This window comes from Canis lupus, chromosome 7 (assembly GCF_003254725.2).
Source record: "Canis lupus dingo isolate Sandy chromosome 7, ASM325472v2, whole genome shotgun sequence".
In the NCBI taxonomy this organism is placed as follows: domain Eukaryota; kingdom Metazoa; phylum Chordata; class Mammalia; order Carnivora; family Canidae; genus Canis; species Canis lupus.
Genome location: NC_064249.1, coordinates 24,524,854 through 24,545,937, shown reverse-complemented (window position 1 = coordinate 24,545,937; position 21,084 = coordinate 24,524,854). Strand labels below are relative to the sequence as shown.

At 35.2% G+C, this 21,084-nt stretch overlaps 1 protein-coding gene across 8 annotated transcripts in view; it reads left to right on the top strand.

The window, feature by feature from the left end:
* RABGAP1L (RAB GTPase activating protein 1 like) overlaps nt 1-21,084 on the top strand; it is a 729,489-nt gene that overhangs the window by 288,103 nt on the left and 420,302 nt on the right. The window lies entirely within an intron of this gene.

Here is a 21,084-nt window from a genome sequence, read left to right as displayed (position 1 = left end):
CATTGTGCCCTTGCCAAGTTAATTAGTCTCAAAAGTTGGATTTTGCCTGTACGTTTTTCTCCTTTTCCTAGACAAGAGTTAAGAGGACTGACACTGTGTATTAAGTTTTTTTATCCCCTGAACTAATTAGTACAGTGGCTTATATATAGCAGATATTTAGGAAAAATATCCTTATATATCAATACAAGTGCATTTTGGCCACTTTGCATGGATTTCTTTGGGAAGGATCTTCTGCTAGGATTTTACACTTCTATTCTGGTTGTATATAGTTTTTTTGTGTTTCAATTCAGTCATATTTAGCCCTTACCTGTATTCTTGCTGAAACTCCTTTTTAATTGAATGTGATTATTACATTAATGATAAATTGTCTTGGAGAATTAATATTCTTTCTAGTTCAATTAAAAAATGTAAGCCTATGATGTGACTCAAACTGGAGATAAAAAGTGATACTAAGACAACATTCACCTTCTATATCTAGTAGGAAAGAAAGATAAAAATAGTCAACTTGCTTTCAAATACCCAGTATACCTGTTAGGTAGTAATTTATTTAAGTAATTTAAGTAATCTTTATAGATTAGAAATTTTGCTAAATTAGACAAAATCTTAGAAAAGTGTGTATTAGAATTTGAGACTAGGTAATTGTATTTTTTTAGAGGACTTGAACATATCCAAATCAGAACTAGGTGCTGACATAAATTGCTCTGATTTCTTGATCTCTGAAGCAAATCCCACTCAGGTGTTAGATATTGGCTCTTTGGTAACCAGGTTAAAGCACTTGTTCTGTACACCATGGATGTTGGAGACTTCTCCTTGGAGGAGTTCGAGCCATAGAGACTCATAATGATTACAGTCTCCTAGGAAACTTAATCTGCCTGCAGATTGCAGAATTTATTTCAGGATGTAGAGACCAGATAGGAGACTATTATGGACTAGTGTTTATGGTCTGCCTCCTAAGCCCCCCCCCCACCCCCGATTCATATGTTGAATTTCTAACACTCAATGTGACTATATTTGGAGATAAGCTTGTGAGGCAGTGCTGAAGGTTAAATGAGGTCATAAGGGTGGGACCCTAATATGATAGGGCTGATACCCTTATAAAAATAAAAAAGGAAGAGATACCACAGTGCTCTCTCTTTTTCTCATGTGAGGACACAGCAAGATGTCAGCCATCTGCAAGTCAGGAAGAATTTTCACCAGAAACTGAATTGGCCAGTAGCTTAGTCTTGAACATTCCAGCCCCCAGAAATGTGAGAAATAAATTTTTCTTGCTTAAGCCACCAGTTTGTACTAATTTGTTATGGCAGCCAGAGCAGACTGGGAGAGAGAGACCATTGTCATAATCTGAGTTTTAAGTGAGAAGGGGAGTGGTGACCAGGAAGAAATCAAAGAGATGAGTGATGCCTAAAAACATACAGGAGGCAAAGTTGATGAGTTTTGAAATGGAATATTTATACACTTTTCTCAAAGTGGGGAAAAGTGTTTTAGGAGTTATTGTGTTGAGTGTTCCCAAGACCATTGCAGTTTTGGTAATTTATAAAAGGACTCACAGGACTCAGAATATAGTCATATTCATTGCTATGATTATTATTACAATAAAAGGTATACAAAGCAAAATTAGCAAAGGGAGAAAAGCACATGGGGTAAAGTCTGGAGGAAACCAGGCACAAGCTTCCAAGAGTCCTCTCCCAGTTGAGTTGCACTGACTTATTCTTCCAGCATAAAGTTGTGAAAACATGCAAAATATCTACCAGAGAAGCTCAATGAGCCTTGAAGTCCAGGGTTTTAATCAAGTGTTAGTGACATAAGCACCATTTGTTTAGAATGTGCCAAAATTGTAGACTTTCAGAAGGAAAGTTAGGTGTTCAACATAAACTGCATTGTTTGTGCACAGAATTGAGGTCTAATAAACCACACTTACCAGTTAGAGAATGATGAGAACCATCCCAAAATTCAGGTTCCCAGATGCCAGCAAATGGCCAACCTCATAAGCACGCCTTTATAAGGATAGCAGGCTATGGCTTGCTATAATAACTCTTTTCTGCATTGGAATATTTTAAACTAGAAAGAGAAAATTACATATATGTCGCTCTTTTTATTAATAAAGCTTATGTATAACAAATTTATTTTATTTTTTTTTGTATAACAAATTTAAATTCTAATCATTATCTTCCGTTGGCAACACATAAGGATACTTTTGGCAAGTGTTAGGAAGAGAAAACTATTCTGAAGGTCAAACCATGGAGCATCATTTTAGGTTACCTTCTCTTATATAGTAAGAATACTTTTAGAATACCTTTAAGTAATAAATACCTGGACAAGTCAGAGAGATGTGGCCACTTTATAATAAATTTTGAATTAAAGAACTATTCTATATTATGTTACTAAATGTGTACTTTCTTTTCTATTGCATTGTTTTCAACTTGCAAAGAGTTCATTACATAGTAGGAATATTTGCCCTTTTCATATATGGTATATTATTACCTTCTCTCCTCACCCCTGGCCAGAATGTTAAGACAAAGCATTTAAAATTTTTATTCAGTCTCTAGAAGGATTCTATAACTTTCCATGAGATTCGGTTTTTGTTTGGTTGCTAAAAAATAGGCATGACTAAAATATGAACATGTTGAAAATCAAATGGGCTGTGTTAATTTAATTTCCAAGAGAGCTATTTGAGCAGTTCAGCATTTGTGGAAATCTACAGTCTATTTAAATGGACTTTTAAATTTCTTCATATGAAATGAGCCATGAGCTAGCCCATTAGATGATGTTGAAATACTCAGCATCAAGAACACTGTTATCCAGGAACATTTCCAGAATAATATTTAGTTGAATTGAAAATAGAGATTGATATTTCTTTACTTCTTCACATTAATTTGTCTTAAATGTTTGTCCAAGGTCTTGCATTTAGTTACTGATACTAAACAAAAAACTCACAAGGATCCTTTTCAGAAGAGTGATAAAAATATTGTAAGTCTAATTAGGAGTCATGTTGGGAAAAGAAAAAATACAAGAGCTACATTAAAGAGGATTTGGCCTGATCTCTGACTTTCATCATAAAGTCAGGAGAGTGCCATTCATGTTGTTTGTTCCACTCTATGGAATATTTTCAAAGAATTGCAGACAAGTGATTTTTCATGATTTTCAAAATAGTTCTGAGAACTGAACTCCCTGCAATAGAAATGATAATACTAGAAAATTTTCTCCTCTAAAAAATCAAGTATGAACAAAGCAATTGTGTCTCCTTGTTGTATTTTTCAACAGTGCTATTCCCTCTATTACCTACTAATCCCCAAATTGTGTTTCCCACCAATAATGAGGGCAAAATCATAGTACAGGGATATTCAAATGGTTTTTGGTATTTTTCTGATTCTTCCCTATCAACATTCACCCCATTGCTTGTATAGTCAGGAACTAATTGGTCCGATGCATCTATCTTTCTTTCTTTCTCTTCTGCCCTGGTTCTCATGCTTTTGCAGCCATAGCAGTTTGATAATGTTCACCTCTGCCTCCTGGGAGGTCCCTGCCATTTGATGTTTGTGCTGAGAGCACTGTCTCTTGACAACACAGGACCTCTGTGAACCCTCCTAGTGTGCAGAATTCCTTCTATGGCAGATGTGTGTTGCTTTCTCTGGAGTTCTTTAGAAGTACGTTGCATTCTGTAGTATCTTAGCAAAAATCAGCTCTTCCTACCCTCCAAAAAAGTAGATTTGTTAGAATGTACTATGTAGATCCTAAATCTTTCCTGTCTTATACTCCAAATATCTCGGAGAGATTTTTCAAGCAGCACCTTTTTCTATTGTTCTGGTATAGCATCTACTGTCCAGAGCTCTGGGGCAAGTCCCAGTTAGAACTGGGAAGTAGAAACTGTAGCTTCAAAGGCATCCAGAGGACAAGATGCTCTGACAGTGTTTTCCCTTTCTATAGCATTTATGGCCCTTTATTTCCTTGGAATGATCTCTTACTTTAGAGATGCCTTAGCAGTTGATACAGTTTTCTAGAAGACTAGACATGTTTTGAGGTAAGCATAATTTGTTGTACATAATTACATGATGATAGAATTTTTAAAGTTTTCAGACTTTCTCATAAAGCCAACAAAATCTCCTTTACACACACACACACACACACACACACACACACACTCACACACCATATACTGGGTGCTTTAATTGAAGTAGGTTGCAGTCTTGCAGCCATTCATCCTCCTGAGGCTCATGCATAGAATCTGACAGGTTTTCAGAGATTTTTTTAAAAAAATATTTTATTTATTTATTCATGAGAGACAGAAAGTGAGAAAGGCAGAGACATAGGCAGAGGGAGAAGCAGGCTCCATGCAGGGAGCCCGATGTCGGACTCGATCCCAGGAGTACAGGATCACACCCTGAGCTGAGGGCAGATTGGTCAAGCACTGAGCCACCCAGACGTCCCAGGTTTTCAGAGATTACTGATCTCTTAACTCCGTTGTTTTATAGATAGGATAAGGAATGTCCATGGAATCCAAATCTGTCATTTCTCAAAGACATTACTAAACTTTTTCTAGATTTCTTCTTTGTGAGACATGATGGAATTAACTGTTTATGCGGCATTTTGTGTACACATGTTTATCTTTTTGTTTTATACTTAAACATTTGTATTCTGTCTCTTAGTCTCTAACCTCAGAGTCTATTTTTTAAACATTAATTTTAGATCCTCAATGCCTAAGTTAATCTTATCACTTATTAGGTAGCTAATACATGTTATATTAAAATGAAATTTAATAATTTTCTTGGAAATTATTAATTTGGTTTATGAAGGATCATTTTGCATTTGTTGATATTTTAATTTTTTCTATTTTAATTTTAATTGATTGTCCTGTTAGTTTATGTGAGCAAGTTGTGTTTCTTCAACTAGATTCTCACTCTTTTAAAACCTTCTGTATCTACCTCTCATCATTAAACCCAGCATAATAGTACATTGATTAACCAAAGAGAATCCCATAGAAAATGTCAAGATACTGTTGCTTTACTTCCTTTTTAGTACCTCTTAAAACCTTCCTGACACTGACAAGTAGTAGTTAAGAGTGCTTCTTATTTCATGAGGCTGTTGGATAGAGAGGGAATGTATAAAATGAAATAACATGAATTTGTATTTGGGATCTACTGCTTATTAGCTTTTGAAAACCATGACCATGTTACTTAACCTCTCTGACCCCTAATTCCATCATCTACAAGACAGGGAATATAATAGCTTTGGTAAGTAAATGAAATTACACCTAGTGTCTAGGAGTACAACATGTGTAATAATTGATAACTATAAATGATGGTTCTTGTCATGTATAAGCAGGTGTGATGAACCTGCTAGTCCATTGATGTTTAAACTTTAATATGGGTACAAATCATGAGGAGATCTTGTTGAATTGTAGGTTCAAATTTCTTGGGTCTGAAGTGATGCCAGGGATTCTTCATTTCTAATAAACTTCTAGGTGCTGTAGAGACTATGTTTGACATAGCAATTCTGCATTATTCAGGATTCCTACCATGCATTTTCTTCCCCCATATGTTGAATGATTGGATTGTCTTTCACTATTATTATATATCTTGTCAGACGTTGTGACTGTATTTTTAAGGTAGCTAACAGTAATGTCTTGGACTTATACTTGCTTTGAACACTTCTTTTTGTTAAAATGCCAAAAGGCATGATGTATTTTTTTGAAAGTTTGCAGTGCTGGGTATCAAACAGTTAAGGGCAAACAATTATGGTACAAAGCATGATCCTGTCTATTTTTGGAGGTTTTGAATTTGAATGATATCAAGCAAGGACTTTAAGCAGATCAAGTCTTTAGCCATTTTCTTCCTGCTATTTATGAATTATCTACAGGTAAAAAATTGCAAGTATAAACCTAAATATCACATGTAAGATGAATTTTATAAATAAAAGATTTTATAAATCTTCCTAAATTGAAATTGAAATATCACTAGATTGGGAGTCAGGAGATGGGAACTCTGGTTTTGGCTCCAGCAGAGATTAGCAGGGTGATCTTGGAAAGCTGAGTGCTAATTCTAACTTTTTCATGCATTTATGATACTTTATAAAAACAAACATTTAAGCAAAGCTCTCAGTTTCCTCTGTAAGAATAGATCTCACCTATATTCTAATCTTCAGTATTCTGAGTTTAAATTTAAAACTTTTAAGTACTCTAACAAGTAGTTGATTATGCCTAGTTTTATTTTAATTATATTATTTTGTTAATAAGCTTTTAATAATACATTTGGGAGCAATTTACTGACTAATATTTCAGATATTTTTTCAAAATTTGAATATAATTTTATAAAAATACAAATTAAAGCAAATATAAAAAATTCTTTGAACTATACTTATTTTTCCTTCTCATGTATGCAGAATTATCCACTAATATAGACAAAACACAGAGGTTTATGAATTCCTGAATATTGGTAAATACTCTTTAGCCCCTGTGTGCAACTCTTGCAAATACCATGTTAATTTGTGAGTACCTGCAGAAGCACAAATTAAAACATAAAACTTCTTATATTCTCATTAATAATATTTCAAGTAAGTGCTCTGAAATCAGTTAGTGCTTAAAGGAGTGCTTAGAGATCAGTTCTCCAAAGAGATTTTTAAAAAGTATTTATATCAAACCTGCATAGTATGTTTTATGAATAAGTTGAATATGTAGGTAGTATTCCCATAGTTGAATGGTAATACGGTCATTAACTAGCAATATATTTTATGACTAATATTCTTCTGTGACTAAGAAAATAAGTTGTCATTTCTATGCAGAGTATTATTTATAAGACCACATGATATTATCCCAGGAAGCATAATATTTATATATGCTTATGAACTCCCATTCTGCCTATCTAGTGTTCAGGTGTATCCTTGTGGCCTGTAGCCCAGTCTCTGATTTGTTCCCCACCTTGTTAAAAAAAACAGAAAGATTTAAGGAAGACTGTCTCTTGTTTTGTATTTTTTCCACAAGTCTTTTTATTATATAAGAAACTATATCCCAACCTCAAGTGCACTCGCATATTGGAAAACAACTTTTAGAATGTGCTAAATTAAATGAATAAGGTCTTGGTTATTCTTTATACCTTCAGTGAGTCTTAAATTGGGGCCCCAGCAAATCACAAACCATTACTGTTTATTTAATTTCTCTTTCCTAGCTTTTGTCTGTTCTCAGTTGTATTTTGAATGACTTTTTTGTCTTTTGTAATTAATGTGCTTATTAATGGAATAGGATGGGAAATGGTACTATCATACAAGTTTTAAAATTCACCAAAAGATATTCAGATATTCAGAATTTTTCCTCTGTATTTCAACAGTGGCTTTGCCTGTTTTATTATAAAGTGTATTTCAGGTGTTTACCACAATATCCTTAATATACTTTGCTGTTTACTGATATAAGGTGCCCTAGGACACCTGCATCCAAGAATAACTGCTCTAGACCAGTACAACTCAAGCTTTAATGTAAATATGAATCACCTGGGGGTCTTGTTAAAATGCACATTCTAATTCAGCAGGGCTGGGTTTGGCCTGAGCTTCTGCATTTCTAACAAGCTCTGAGTTGATGCCAGTGCGCTCGGACCTAGGGACTGTATCTTGGAAGTATGGGTTATATCCATATGTCTAGTGCTTTTTTTTAAAGATTTTATTTATTTATTCATGAGAGAGAGAGAGAGGCAGAGACACAGAGAGAGGCAGAAGCAGGCTTCATGCAGGGAGCGCAATGTGGTACTTGATCCAAGGACCCCGGGATCACAACCTGAGCCCAAGGCAGACACTCAACCGCTGAGCCACGAAGGCATCCCTGTCTAGTGCTTCTTAATGCATATAGCATGTGTTCTAGGAATAGCTTGTTCTTAGGCAGTGATTCTCAAACTTTAGCATGCCCCCAAATCATGTGGGAGAATATTTGTTAAAAATACACGTCTGGGCTCCCTCCGCTCCTCAAATTGTTTGGGGATTGGGGATCATCTTGGGAGCCTAGAAATTTGCATTTTTCAGAACTCCTCAGATTTTGATGCAGGTAGATTCAGACCACACTTTCAGAAATAGTACTTTAAAGTTTGGAATTGCTGTGGAAATTCACAGTCCTTTTTGGAGTGGCAGCTTTTCATATATCTTTTGAAAGCCAGAGTTATAATGTAAAACCCACATAAAAAGTGGTTACTTTGGATACCAATGTAGTATTTGGTTAAGAGAAGTCAGTTGTATAACTTTGTGTGTTTCTCTGTTCTGTCCCATTGCCTCAGATAAAAGGCATATGATATTTTGTAGTTTATCAATGGAGAAGGCTACAGTTCCAGTTAGTCCCTAATTAACCCTTAGGTCTTAATTGGATTATTGGGTGGAAGTAATAGGTGAATAGGTATATTAAATGATGGTGAATGGGTGCTGGTCTTGATTCTTCGCTTGGGTAGTCTTACCAGGATTTTGACTCTCTTCAGGTTCCACTTAAATTTCTGGTGTCACCTGCTATTATATTTACCTACTGTTGCAAGACTAGCTCATGCCTTACGTAAAATATAGTGTTGGTCCTCAAGTTGAAACAAAAATTAGGAATTCAGATAACTAATGAGTTGTCATTTTAGTTTGACAGCAGTTAAATTCTAAAAGTAAGTCATTCAGAATGAGTTTTTAAAAATGACATCTTTTCACAACTTTAAAAGTGATTCTTCACCTGCTCACGACTCTCTTTCTTTTAAGGTTGTGGGTGGTATTTATATAATACCTAATTGACTATACAAATTATTTAAAACAACAGGGTTGTACAGAGGTTGCAGTTATTAGATAATCTTACCAGAAACAGTAGAATACTGTGCTCAACAGCTTGTGTAATGTTAACCAAAGTGATTTAAAAGCTTTATTTAGGATTAATCTATCATATAGTTAAATTTATTATCTGATTTATTCCCTAATTTGCATATGATCTTACAACTCAAACAAATTTAAACAAATAGGAATGTACCCCAAAATGAATTATAGGATGAATTGAATTAAAGCAGATGGTAACCAAGGCCAGCTCTGGACAGAAATGTGGGATTAGTGGGCTGTGATTACATTACTCCTTTTCTGCTTCTCTGCTCTCAAGAGCAAATTCCTTTGTGCTGCCTCTGGATTGTTCTGTTTCAGTGCCATAGTACCCCTCTGAGGTCTCCCTTGCCCTTGAGAATTTCAAGGTCTAGAGTAGAGACAGTTTTGAAACCATCATGACCTACTATTAGTGCTGTATGAGAAGGATATTTATCACATAAAATACTTTTAAGATCACACAGATTAATTCTGTGTGAAGGGAAAGGGGAGAAGAAAATAGACAAATACTTCCAGGGGCAATTAACATCCTCTCTGGGATGAGGATACAAATTTAATGACCTTTTTTGAGATGCCTTTCTGTTATGAATTTTCTAGTTTATTAATAGGCTAAGAGCTGTGCTTTACAATCTATAATACTCATACTTCTTCACACAAAGGTGGTTAGCAGTGGAGAAGAAAAGTGTCTACTGGTTTTTAAAACAAATTAAAATTTTTTCATTGCATGCTAGGAAGTAATATTATTGAAATTTGGGTAAGAATTTTGCTTTGAGTTAAGAGAACATATGAATGAAAAAGAAATGTAAAAGATATTTAAATTTTCTCACATTTAAAGAGCTTTGGATATCTAATTAATAAAATAAAGATAGGGATCCCTGGGTGGCTCAGTGGCTTAGCGTCTGCCTTTAGGCCAGGGCATGATCCTGGGGACCCGGGATCGAGTCCCACATCAGGCTCCCTGCATGGAGCCTGCTTCTCCCTCTGCCTGTGTCTCTGCCTCTCTGTTTCTCTCTGTGTCTCTCATGAATAAATAAATAAATAAATCTTAAAATAAAATAAAATAAAATAATATAAAATAAAGATAGTTATTTGTACTAAAGTGAAAAGTGTTATAGACTCACTGTCAAGTTGTTTTTATTTTAACACCTAACATTTTCTAGGTTTTTACATGTATGGTTCAAGATAGATATAAAATTACTTTAGCAAAATGTAATTAAAGGCATATACCTTATGAAATGAAAATAATGTTCAGCAGTTTACTATATTGTTATATATAACTTAGGAACTCTATATCATCTTAAATTAACTCAATTTTGATGCTCCTTGATGGCTAGAGCTATAGTAATACAACGACTAGCCAGTCACATGTGGCTCTTTAAGTTTAAATTAATTAAATTAGGGGCGCCTGGGTGGCTCAGCGGTTGAGTGTCTGCCTTTGGCTCAGGGTGTGGTCCCAGAGTTCCAGGATCCAGTCCTGCATTGGGCTCCCTGCGGGGAGTCCGCTTCTCCCTCTGCCTGCATCTCTGCCTCTCTCTGTGTCTTTCATGAATAAATAAATAAAATCTTTTAAAAAAATAGATTAATTGAAATTAAATAAAATATGAAATTCTGTTTTAAATGTTAAGCATTTCAAGTGGCTGGTGGCCACTGGGTTGGGCAGCAAAGATACAGAATATTCCCATCATCACAGAAAACTCTGTTGGACAGCACTGGTCTAGATTTTAGAGTATATGCCAGGTGTGGCATTGCTAGGATTATGCATGCACCTTGTATCAGTTAGGATTAGGTTCACTTACATAAGGCTAAATATCAAAAATCACAGTTGGTTAAGGAAAGTAGAATGTTCTATGGATGTTTGTTAATAGGTAGTGTAGTTTATAGTTGATTTTACTAAGTAAAATTACTAGAAAATGAAAAACATTAATTTTTCTATATTTTATTATTTTTCATCTTTTATGTATTCTGTTGGAAATCCTTTAAAAATCTTATTTTGGCCTATCTTCAAAGAGAAACAGTTAAAATAATGTAAGCTTCTAGGGCCTGTGATTCCTGTTTAACAATTTGTGTCTTTAAATCACTAGATTGTTCCAGTGCTCTGCAAACACATGTTTTTATTGTCATAGGTTTAGAACAAACTCTGGAAGCCTATATTCTAAGAATTCAAGCAGTTAACATATATTTCTTCTTCTAAAAGGTACCACCAGTAAAACTTCAAGAAAAAACCTTAGGTTTTATTTTCTTATGTTGTGGGTGGTGACCATTACTACTGTGGAACTTCTTTTGGAGTTCTGATTTTGCCTCAAAATCTGTGTGATTTTGCTTGTGGAATTTCTTAGGAAATTTCATGTTTGAATCTGGTAAGAACGGAGACAGTATTTTCAATGGATGTAACCCAATCTATGCATAAAATGAGGTTGGGTGAATCTTGCCTCATAATTTCCACCCAAATTAAAATTTTAGAATAGAATAGATTGTTAATTGGTATTGTCAGCAACTTTGTTTTTATTTTTTTTTTAAGATTTTATTTATTCATGAGAGACACAGAGAGAAAGAGCGAGCGAGAGAGAGAGAGAGGCAGAGACACAGGCAGAGGGAGAAGCAGGCTCCATGCAGGAGCCTGATGTGGGACTTGATCCCGGGACTTCAGGATCAGGCCCTGGGCTGAAGGCGGTGCTAAACCACTGAGCCACCTGGTCTGCCCTGTCAGCAACCTTATTATAAAGTTCTTTGCTCTCAGATATTGCCTTGAGAGTTGCAGCCTGTGTGTTTTATCTGATTGTCTTATTCTTATTCATCTTTATCTGTCTGGTTTCATTGACTTCTTCCCTTTGGCATACAGATTACTACCAAACCTTTTATTTTACTGTCTTCCCAGTTTTTTTTTTAAGATTTATTTTATTTATTTGAGATATTATATTTATTATATTATATTATATTATATTATATTATATTATATTATATTATATTTATATAGAGAGAGAGCACCCGTGAGCAACAGGGAGGGAGAAGCAGGCTCCCTGCTGAGCATGGGAGCCTGACATGGGCTCAATCCCAGGACCCTGAGATCATGACGTGAGCCAAAGACAGATGCTTAACTGACTGAGCCACCCAGGTACTCCCCCAAAATTCTTTTTAAAAAGTATTTTGCTTTTTAAAACTAAGATTTATAAAAAAAAAATCACTTACATTTGCTGCCAGCCCACTCTGTAAGAGCTGCAATCTGGCTTCTGCCACCAGCACTTGACTAGGTGCTTATTTGAAGATCTCCAGTGATACATTAATTAAAACCCCAGTGGCCCTTTTCTCTTTGTGTTTCTTCATCTCTGTCACAGTTGAATTTTTGACCACTTTCTCCGTGAAATTCTCAGTTCCTACTGTTTCCTATTGAGTGTTCTTTAGTCCCTCCCTGCCCCCCTGGGACTTGTGAAATGTGTTGTCTTTCTTCTTTTTTTTAATCTTCCTTCCATTTGGTTACACAAAGCTCCCACCTGAAATATCACCCCATACTTATCTCCTCCTGTTACAGATCCTACCAGGGCTTTAAGATCTTCATATGCCATCTTCCCTTTGAGTTAAAAATATTTTTTCTCATTTCTATATCATTTTCTCACTTCTCATCCAATTACTACTTTGAAGTACTTTTAGGATCGGTTTTTCCCTTGACAGTATGATTTTGTACACATTTCTTACCTATTCTAGCAGATATTAATCACAGAGGGAGAGGGGCCACCATTGCAGCGTCCTCAGTGTTGTGTACATTCCATAACCTTAAATATTTGTGTAATGTACTGTGGCAGGCAGAATCATGTCTCCCCAAAGATATATATATCCTAATCGCCAGAACTTCCAGTATATAATGTTATATGACAGAGGAGAATTAAGGTAGCAGATGGAATTACGGTTGCTAATCAGTTAACCTTAATCCAGATTAGCCTGGATTATGCTGCTAGACTTAATCTAATTACAAAAATCCTTAAAAATGGAAAAGGGGAGGCAAAAGCAAGGAATGTGGCCAGAGTTTGAAAGCTGGAAAAAGTCAACATTCTCCAGAAAACATTCTCCGCTTGTAGCCTCCAGGAGTGCAGCCCTGCTGACGACCTTGATTTTAGCTCAGTGAGCCCATGTTAGATTTCTGACCTACTGGACTGTACGGTGTACATACTCTGAAATTTTAGAGGCATTGGGATAAGAAAAATAGGAAAATAGATCCTAGTTATTTGAAAACTTAATTCCTTCATAGGGACTTCATTCAGTTTTACAGTATTTTTTAAAAATTATTTTTCAAAGGAATAGAGCAAAATGGAATTATCCCAGTGAGAAAGACCCCATATATTGCTTTCCTTTTATTTGGGTTTTATAATTTGAAAAAGATAATGATAATCTCCCTTGTTTGAACAGGACTGCTAAGTAAGGGGAGGTGTCAAATGACGAAACTAAAACAATTCAGCTATAAGTTTGATGTCCTTTATTCAAAGGAAAATAGTCCATGGATTGGAGGAATACCATGCCTCACAAGCAGTGGAACACTATTCTGGAGGGATTTGAGTTAAGAGTGAGTTTTATGGGCCGTTAGAAGAGATAGTTCAGAAATGGCATGATTAGCTCGGAGATGCGGAATTTTCTTATGAGGCAAGCAGGCCCTATTTTCTAGGGCTTGGTAAACTGGCTGAAGCTGAGCTGGAGGACCGTGTATGGTATATGTTAGGTTTTCTTGACAGTGAAATGTCTCCTAGAAGTGCAGGCTGACTTACATTTTGATTTATGATATGGACTAGGCTACTGTGGTGGTCTCCATTTTGTGAATTCATACATATATATGGATATATATATATACACATGCATATGTATATATATATATAACTTTATCAGAGCTCAGTAAATGCTAATTGAATGAATGAACAAATAGAGTTAATGAGTAAGGGGGTATGTTATTCATTCTCCTAAAAAAATGAATTACTCTTAATTTCATAATTGCACTATATTCTCCCCTCTTCTCTTAGAAATAATGCTTTCTCTACTTGTAGCTTTCCTTCTCTTTCCCTTTGAAAAAGCCCTAGTGATCCTTAAAGTCTTGGTTTAAATGTTAAATCACTTGGGGAAGGATTTCTTAAATTCCTTCACCACTCATTACCCATTCTCCCCTCTTTCCAAGCTAGTCTGGTATACGTGCTTTCTGTTCCCATAGTACTTTGTATTTCCGTCTTAGCCTTAACACACTTCAGCATTATTACCCACTTAATTGTCTTTCTCTCTAGACTGTACAGTCCATAAGGTCAGGGTCTTTGTCTTTTTTGCTCACCACTGTGTTCCCAGAGCCTGGTGTAATGCGTACTTGATAAATATTTATTGAATGACATTTATGAAATGTAATAACAATCTCAAATGTGTCAAAAATAACATGTTTGATCTAAGTAGGTATAAAGTATTGTTTTCAGATTCTTTATTGCTTATCTGTTGCTGTTCATCACTCTACCCAGAATTAAATTTAATAATAACTTTATAGGCAGAATGCAATCTCTAATAGTAAAATCTTTTGTTTTTAAATAAACTATTGAAGCTTATCAAAATTTCAAGCCTGACATTTAATCTCAAGATTTGAATTATTTCACTTTTTATATTTGAAGTTAAATACTTCTTGGAATTTGCCATTTTACACTTGTTTTTCAAGAAATAATTTTACTCTTCTGTGACTTTTCTACAATGGAGTCTAATATTTTTGAGAGCATATATTTAGAACATTGATTGTGTATAATTTTTTTAGAGAGAAAATGGCACTGATCTGTTTCTTGCTTTTTGAAAATAATACTCTGTTGGAGGCTTGGAAGGGTTTATGTAGAATTAAGTGGGCTTATGGCAGTTGATGGGCTCCTGCAGATACAGCCACAACTACCTTCAGCCAGGCTGCTTTTGTGTTGATGTACTGTTTTTCCCTTGGGCCAATAGATGCTGCTTCTTGTAAGATAAGAACATGGTTGGGAAGGAAATTTGTTCTGTTTTGTTGCTATTTAAAGCACTGCGGAACTGGTTGGTAGTCCTTGACTTTGTTCATTTCATCTGCAGTTGAATTATTATTGTTTTTCTTTTTTATTAGAGAAAAAAGTTCCTCTGAGATAATTTCTACACAGTAGTTATAATTTCATGGTTTTCCATCTGAAATGAAACGATTCTCTGGAGATTTGGGCCTATTTAATTTGGTTTCAGAATCTTAATCACTAGACTGTTTTGCCTCCAGTTTGGATGATTAAACTTATTAAAAGCTAATTTATTTCTTTGATTTTATTGTTATTGTGAAATTATAAGTTGACTAGTAGAAAGAATTCTGAGCAGCCAAAATCTTTGGTCTTTTAAAATTCCATTTTAAGCTACTTTTCCCCTCTCTCCCCCTTTTACATATTTGTCTCACTCTGCCTTCCCTGTGGCTTTCATTTACCCTGAGACATATTGATACTAAGATCTGCAGGAGATAACTTTCATAGCCAAGAAAAAGGGGAGAGGGTTTTGGTGTACACACAAATCTGGGTGAGGTTTTTGGTGAATCATGTGTGATAGATATATCTTTGCTAAGTCCTGCCTATTGAGGGATGCTCCATTTCTGCAAGGAAAACACCTTTGGTGAGGAAGAGTTTAGCTTTTAGCATTTATCACCCTATTATACCCCTCATCCTCTTACTAGAAGAGATGAATTACTCCAGGAAACTGCTAACTTCTTTGAAGTATATGGGAACTTCCACCATGGATTATAAGGCTTGTAGTGAGTGTTTCCTTCAGTCCATGGATTCTTTCTACCCTGAGTGTTTGATGGGAACCAATCTCCTTCTGAAACACGCAGCATGAAATTGCATTGTTCCAGTTTACCTTCTTCCAGTCTCATAAATTCATGGAGTGGAAGTGTATCAGAGTGAAACTTTGCCTAGTTTCTATGGTGATGTGAGGAATCTTTGGGGGATATTAAAACAGTATATTTTTGTTTCAAGCATTCCCTTATTCCTGTTGTTCCAGGACTTCCCCATCCACCCTTGGAATCATTGGCATGCATTATTTCAGGATGAGAATTGATACAGCCTCAAATCAAGGGTTTTGTTCAGCTCTGGGTTTTTTAAAAATAGTTTTCTTGATGTAAACATGTACAGTAATAAAATTTAAAAGATACAAAAGGATATAATTTAATATAAATCTTCTCTCTCTCTCTCCTTTCCCCCAACACATCACCACTCCTTTTCTCTATCATTCAGTTCTGTGTACCTAAATGATTCATTGTACATTCTTGTAACACCTTTTCTCACATAATATTTTTGCTCTAGTTCCATATTGGAACATATAAAAGTACTTCATTTTTGTTATCAGCCTTAGTAGCCATATCTGATTGGTAGACAGTTCAATTCCGGATCTTAAGTTTTAACAAATAATGCTGTGCTGAATAACCCTGTCCATACATCATTTTGTACTCATATGAATTTATCAACATGATAAATCCTTAAAAGTAGAATTACTGAGTCAAAGTCTAATGTTTTTTAACTCTCAGCTTTAAATGTGTTGGGCTTTGTTTTCTGTTTGGTCTCCCCACAAGAATACTGATGACAGTCTAGATTTGCTGAAAGAAATCGGGATGCTCTAAATTTTAGAAACTCCTCAGGATGTGTTGAAAGCAAAATTTGAAAATCTGTACATAATTTCATTATAAGCAATGGCATAAAAAAGCTCAGGATTACATGTATGTTATATACATACACATACAAGTCGGCAATTTCTGCTACTAGAGGATATAATCCTTTCCAGTGCTGAGAAGAGCCATAAGTTTGTGTCTTCACCCCCCTCCCCCCACACACCTTTTCAGAGGCTGAAAATTAAGAGAAGAAGAGTGGGAGGTGTTGATGATAGTGATGGTAATTAAACAACAACAACAACAACAACCAGTTAGCTTCAGGAGAGAACCTTAGAACATCAGGACTGCCTGAGAAAGCTGTCTCTCAAGGGACAGAGAAATTCTAAGAGCACTGATAGACTAGCCAAAACCTGTAAAGAGAGGATGGATGCTGCAGAGTACCTGGAACCTCAAAACCAGAGGTTCTTGAAACCAGAGGCTATACCAAGTTTCAGGGTCAGCCAGAAAGACTGGCAAAATCTCGGTAGACATAGGCATAAGACAAATGGTAACTAGATGGAATGGCAAATGTCTCAGGTAAAACCAATCAATTGCTTGGCCTATGACAAATGAATCAGCAGTCATTTCCCCTCCACCATGACTATGAGACACTCAACCTCCTCCTTTATAACTAGTTGCCATCCTAAGAAAGAAGATGGAGTAGAGAGTTTCCTTTAAAAAGGTTGAATTTTTTTAAATTGATTATTTATCTGAAAGAGATTGCTTTAAGTAGAAGTACTTGAGTTACCTTTAGTTGATAAATTTGTAATAATTTTCAACCCTGTTCCACCCATCACTATTAGAAGAAATGGATGGGTAATAGCAAAATTACTTAAATTGTAGAAAAGAAATTATTTTTTATACTTTTGTACATATGAGTCATATACATCTTGTCACCTCTCTCCATTGTGTACACACCTGTACATTCATGCGTACTCTCTCTGGTTACTTCTACCATGTAAAGGGCATATCCAAAGGTGGACCATAGATTGCAACATACATAAATTTCTATATGGATTCTAATATGTTTAATGGGATTCTGTTTGAGTATAAATATAGTAACTTCTAGTTACATGTAGGTATCTTTTCCAACCTGTTCCATCATATATTCACCATATCTCAGTTACCTACATACAGTTTCTTTTCCTTTTATCAGAAACCATAATAATAAATATTAATGAGTGCTATTTATGTTCTCAGCACTGTGCCCCTGCCTAATGTTTTGTGGTATCACCTCATTTATATGAGTGAAGTGGCACAAAGAAGGTAAGGAACTCCAGTGTGGAATTTAAAGTTGGAGTTCATACTCTTAACAAGGAAGCTATATTGTATATAACCACCTTGCATTTTTGCTTTCAGCCCTTCTTTCCTAACTCCAAAGTTGTGTAAATTCTTTGTTTTCTCACTCTCCCTTTCCCCCACCCCCTCGTCCCTTTGGTTTTCTGGTCTTTCTGTATCATATGAGTTCTATTTCTCTCCTTTTATCACCTGGTCTTTCTGGTACACTGATTTCTGATTCTCTGAGTCTGTTCCTCATGCTTCTCTCCCCCTCCCACTCTTTGCCCTTTTGTCATTGGCAGCTTCTTGCAGATTCCTTTGCTCTTTTTCTCTCTCAGTTCAACAAAGACTTGCTTAGAAAGAGCAGCAGCCTTGTCATTTGAACAAAAGATTCCAAAGAACCCTGTGTAGGTTGGCTATTGATTTGCTTAACTGAAAAACTGATTAGCCACTTCATCTGTGGCTGAGCATCTCTATTAATGTCAGTGAGTTACATGCTACAGTATTAGTAGATCTGACAGTGATCACTATTACATTAATTTTATTTCCTGATTACACTATCTCAGAGTCTTAACTATACAGTGATTATTGCAGTATCTCCCGGAACGGAAAATAAAATCCCTAAAAGCACCTTACCTTGCAGGCTTGGTTTATTTTAAGGTCCTGTGAGTTTCACAGGTATTATTTTCATGACATTTGGAAAACCAGTTTTATATTTTTTCCCCAGTTTTATATTTTTATTCCATCTTTTTTAACTTCTAAATCATGCTTAGAAAAAATGTTAAAATTTAGCCCTTTCATTTTTCTTAGTGTTAATTGATTTCTATTTTTTCTTTAGCATTAAAATGTAGTGGGCAGCCCGGGTGGCTCAGTGGTTTAGCACCGCCTTCAGCCCGGGTTGTGATCCCAGGGACCCTGGAGTCCCACGTCAGGCTCCCTGCAGGAAGCCTGCTTCTCCCTCTGCCTGTGTCTCTGCCTCTCTCTCTCTCTCTCTTTCTCTCTCTCTCTCGCACTCTGTGTCTCTCCTGAATAAATAAATAAAATCTAAATAAATAAATAAATGTGGTAATTGAGCTAAGGAAGAGTAAAGTTACATATGAGTTTACATGTAAATCTATTTGTAGAAATATGGGTATGCTTTCATTAATATTAATTATATGTGTTTATGTATGTAATATGTACACATTGGTTAGGTATGTTAACTGATAAAGAGCTTATTGAAATCAAGTATGTTTTATAATCTTCCTTTTAATGATTTCCCATTATTACTATGTAGACTCCAATAAATCTAATCAAAATTTATTGAGTCTTATGGATTTGAAGAATAAGCACATTTTTAACTGGAACAGAATTTTAATCATGACTATTTAGCATTTCTTTCTCCTCATTAAAGACAAGAACTAGCTCTTTGATATTTGTTATCAAGTGGCAGACCCTGAAATAAATTTGACATTTTTATTAATTTCTATGTATTTTATCAAGTCGAGAAGTCTTTCTTTCCAGAGGAGCAATCTCTTAGTTGATATTAGTCGATGTGCTGTGGATTATATTGGAACAAAGAGGTTTTCCTTATATTCTAAATTCCTTTTGGATAATATTAGGAATTAGTTCTTATACATGGAATAGGCTTTTTTATTCATTAATAATTATTCATTCCAAATTATTTTACTTTCAATCTTATGAAAGACCAAAATATCACAATGCAGTATGCACCACTGAACTGGGAAAAAATAAAAAATGAATTCCTTTAAGCAAGATCAGTTACCATATATGATGTATTCTGATCCAGGAAGTGACTTAGTAGTATAAATACTTATATATATACTACTTTTAATGTAGTTCAGATATGTCTGATGAAATCTTACAGAACCTAGAAATTCAAGTTTAAAACATCTGATCATTTTTATATGAATTTAATAACTTTAAAAGTAGTAGCACACTAGAAAGATAATTGTAATCATCAAAGTTTTTCAAATTAGCTCATACAGTTAAGACTTAGAACACTTAGGAATACTAGGAGTATTTTGGTTTAGAAAAGAGTACCATGTGAGTCATTTCTTCTTACTGGTTTGAAGTCAATACTTAGATGTTTGTAGTGGTGATTTTATTTATATAGTATTTGAAAGCTTATAGATATCTAGATATCTAGAAACATGGATTCTTAATGATGGGTTTTGGCATCCAGCTCCAATCAGTGTGACTTTGTGCTACCACTCTGAGCCTCAGTTTCCTTCGGCATAATGATAGTAATTATTCTGAGGAATTCTCCTGAAGATGAAGTGATAAGATATACATAAAAATTTAACACAGTGCCTGGCACTCATTGAAAGTAAGTAAATGGCAGCTGCTGCTAACAGTGGAGGTGGTAGCAGCTGCAGTGTTGTTTAATGTGAGGAAATAAAATCAAGCCTGAAATGTTATCATTTACTACTTTCTTGGCTTTCACCTTCTGTCTTTAATCTCTCTTCCTAGGACACTTCTTTAAGTTCATATATTATAAAACTATGAATTGTAGACCCTCATAACTTTTGGGCTGTTTAGAGTCACAGTCATAGAATTATAAAATTTTGGCTTCGGAAGGGAGTTTTGAGATCATTTTACCCAAACCTCTCATTTCACAAGGGAGATAATGATGTTCAGAGAGGTTAAGTGATTTACCCAAAGTAAATTGGTTATGGCAGATTTCCTGGTGAGTGGAACAATATCCATTTTACTGTTACATTCTGCTGCTTCTGTACCATTTAATTCAGATATGAATGGACTCTGTCAATATGGTCGATTCACTTGAGTCCTTATTCTGTACCAGTTACTATGCTAAATGCCCAGATACAAAGATAAAGAATGTAGAGTTCTTACAACACAAACATTCATAGTGAAAGGAACTAAGTGACAATAACAGGAAAGTGCTATTATGAAAGTGGGGTGCAATAAGTCTGGTTAAAAAGGAGGAATAGGAACTAAGGTTTCTGAAGTGCTTATGTGACTGATAACTACATTCACTGTCATTCAATGATTGACATAACCCTCTGATGTTAGTGTTACTATGCATAGTTTTGTTTCTTGGCAAAGCTTAGTGCCTGGTTGAGAGTGGAGGCACAATAGCCCTGAGTTCCAGGGGAAAAAAAAAACCTCAATGCTTGTCAGGACTTTGAGCTTCCAGAAAAGACTTGGTAGATATTGTTGATGAATGGGAATGATGAATCATTGAGATTTCACTTTCTTTCTTTTTTTTTTTTTTTTACCTGCAGCTGAAATTAAAGACTAAGTTGCTTTTTTTGTAATTTGTTTTCTATGAATCTATTGCCTTGAGTGGAAGACACTAAAAACTGATTTCTTAGAAGAGCAACTTTAGTCATCTG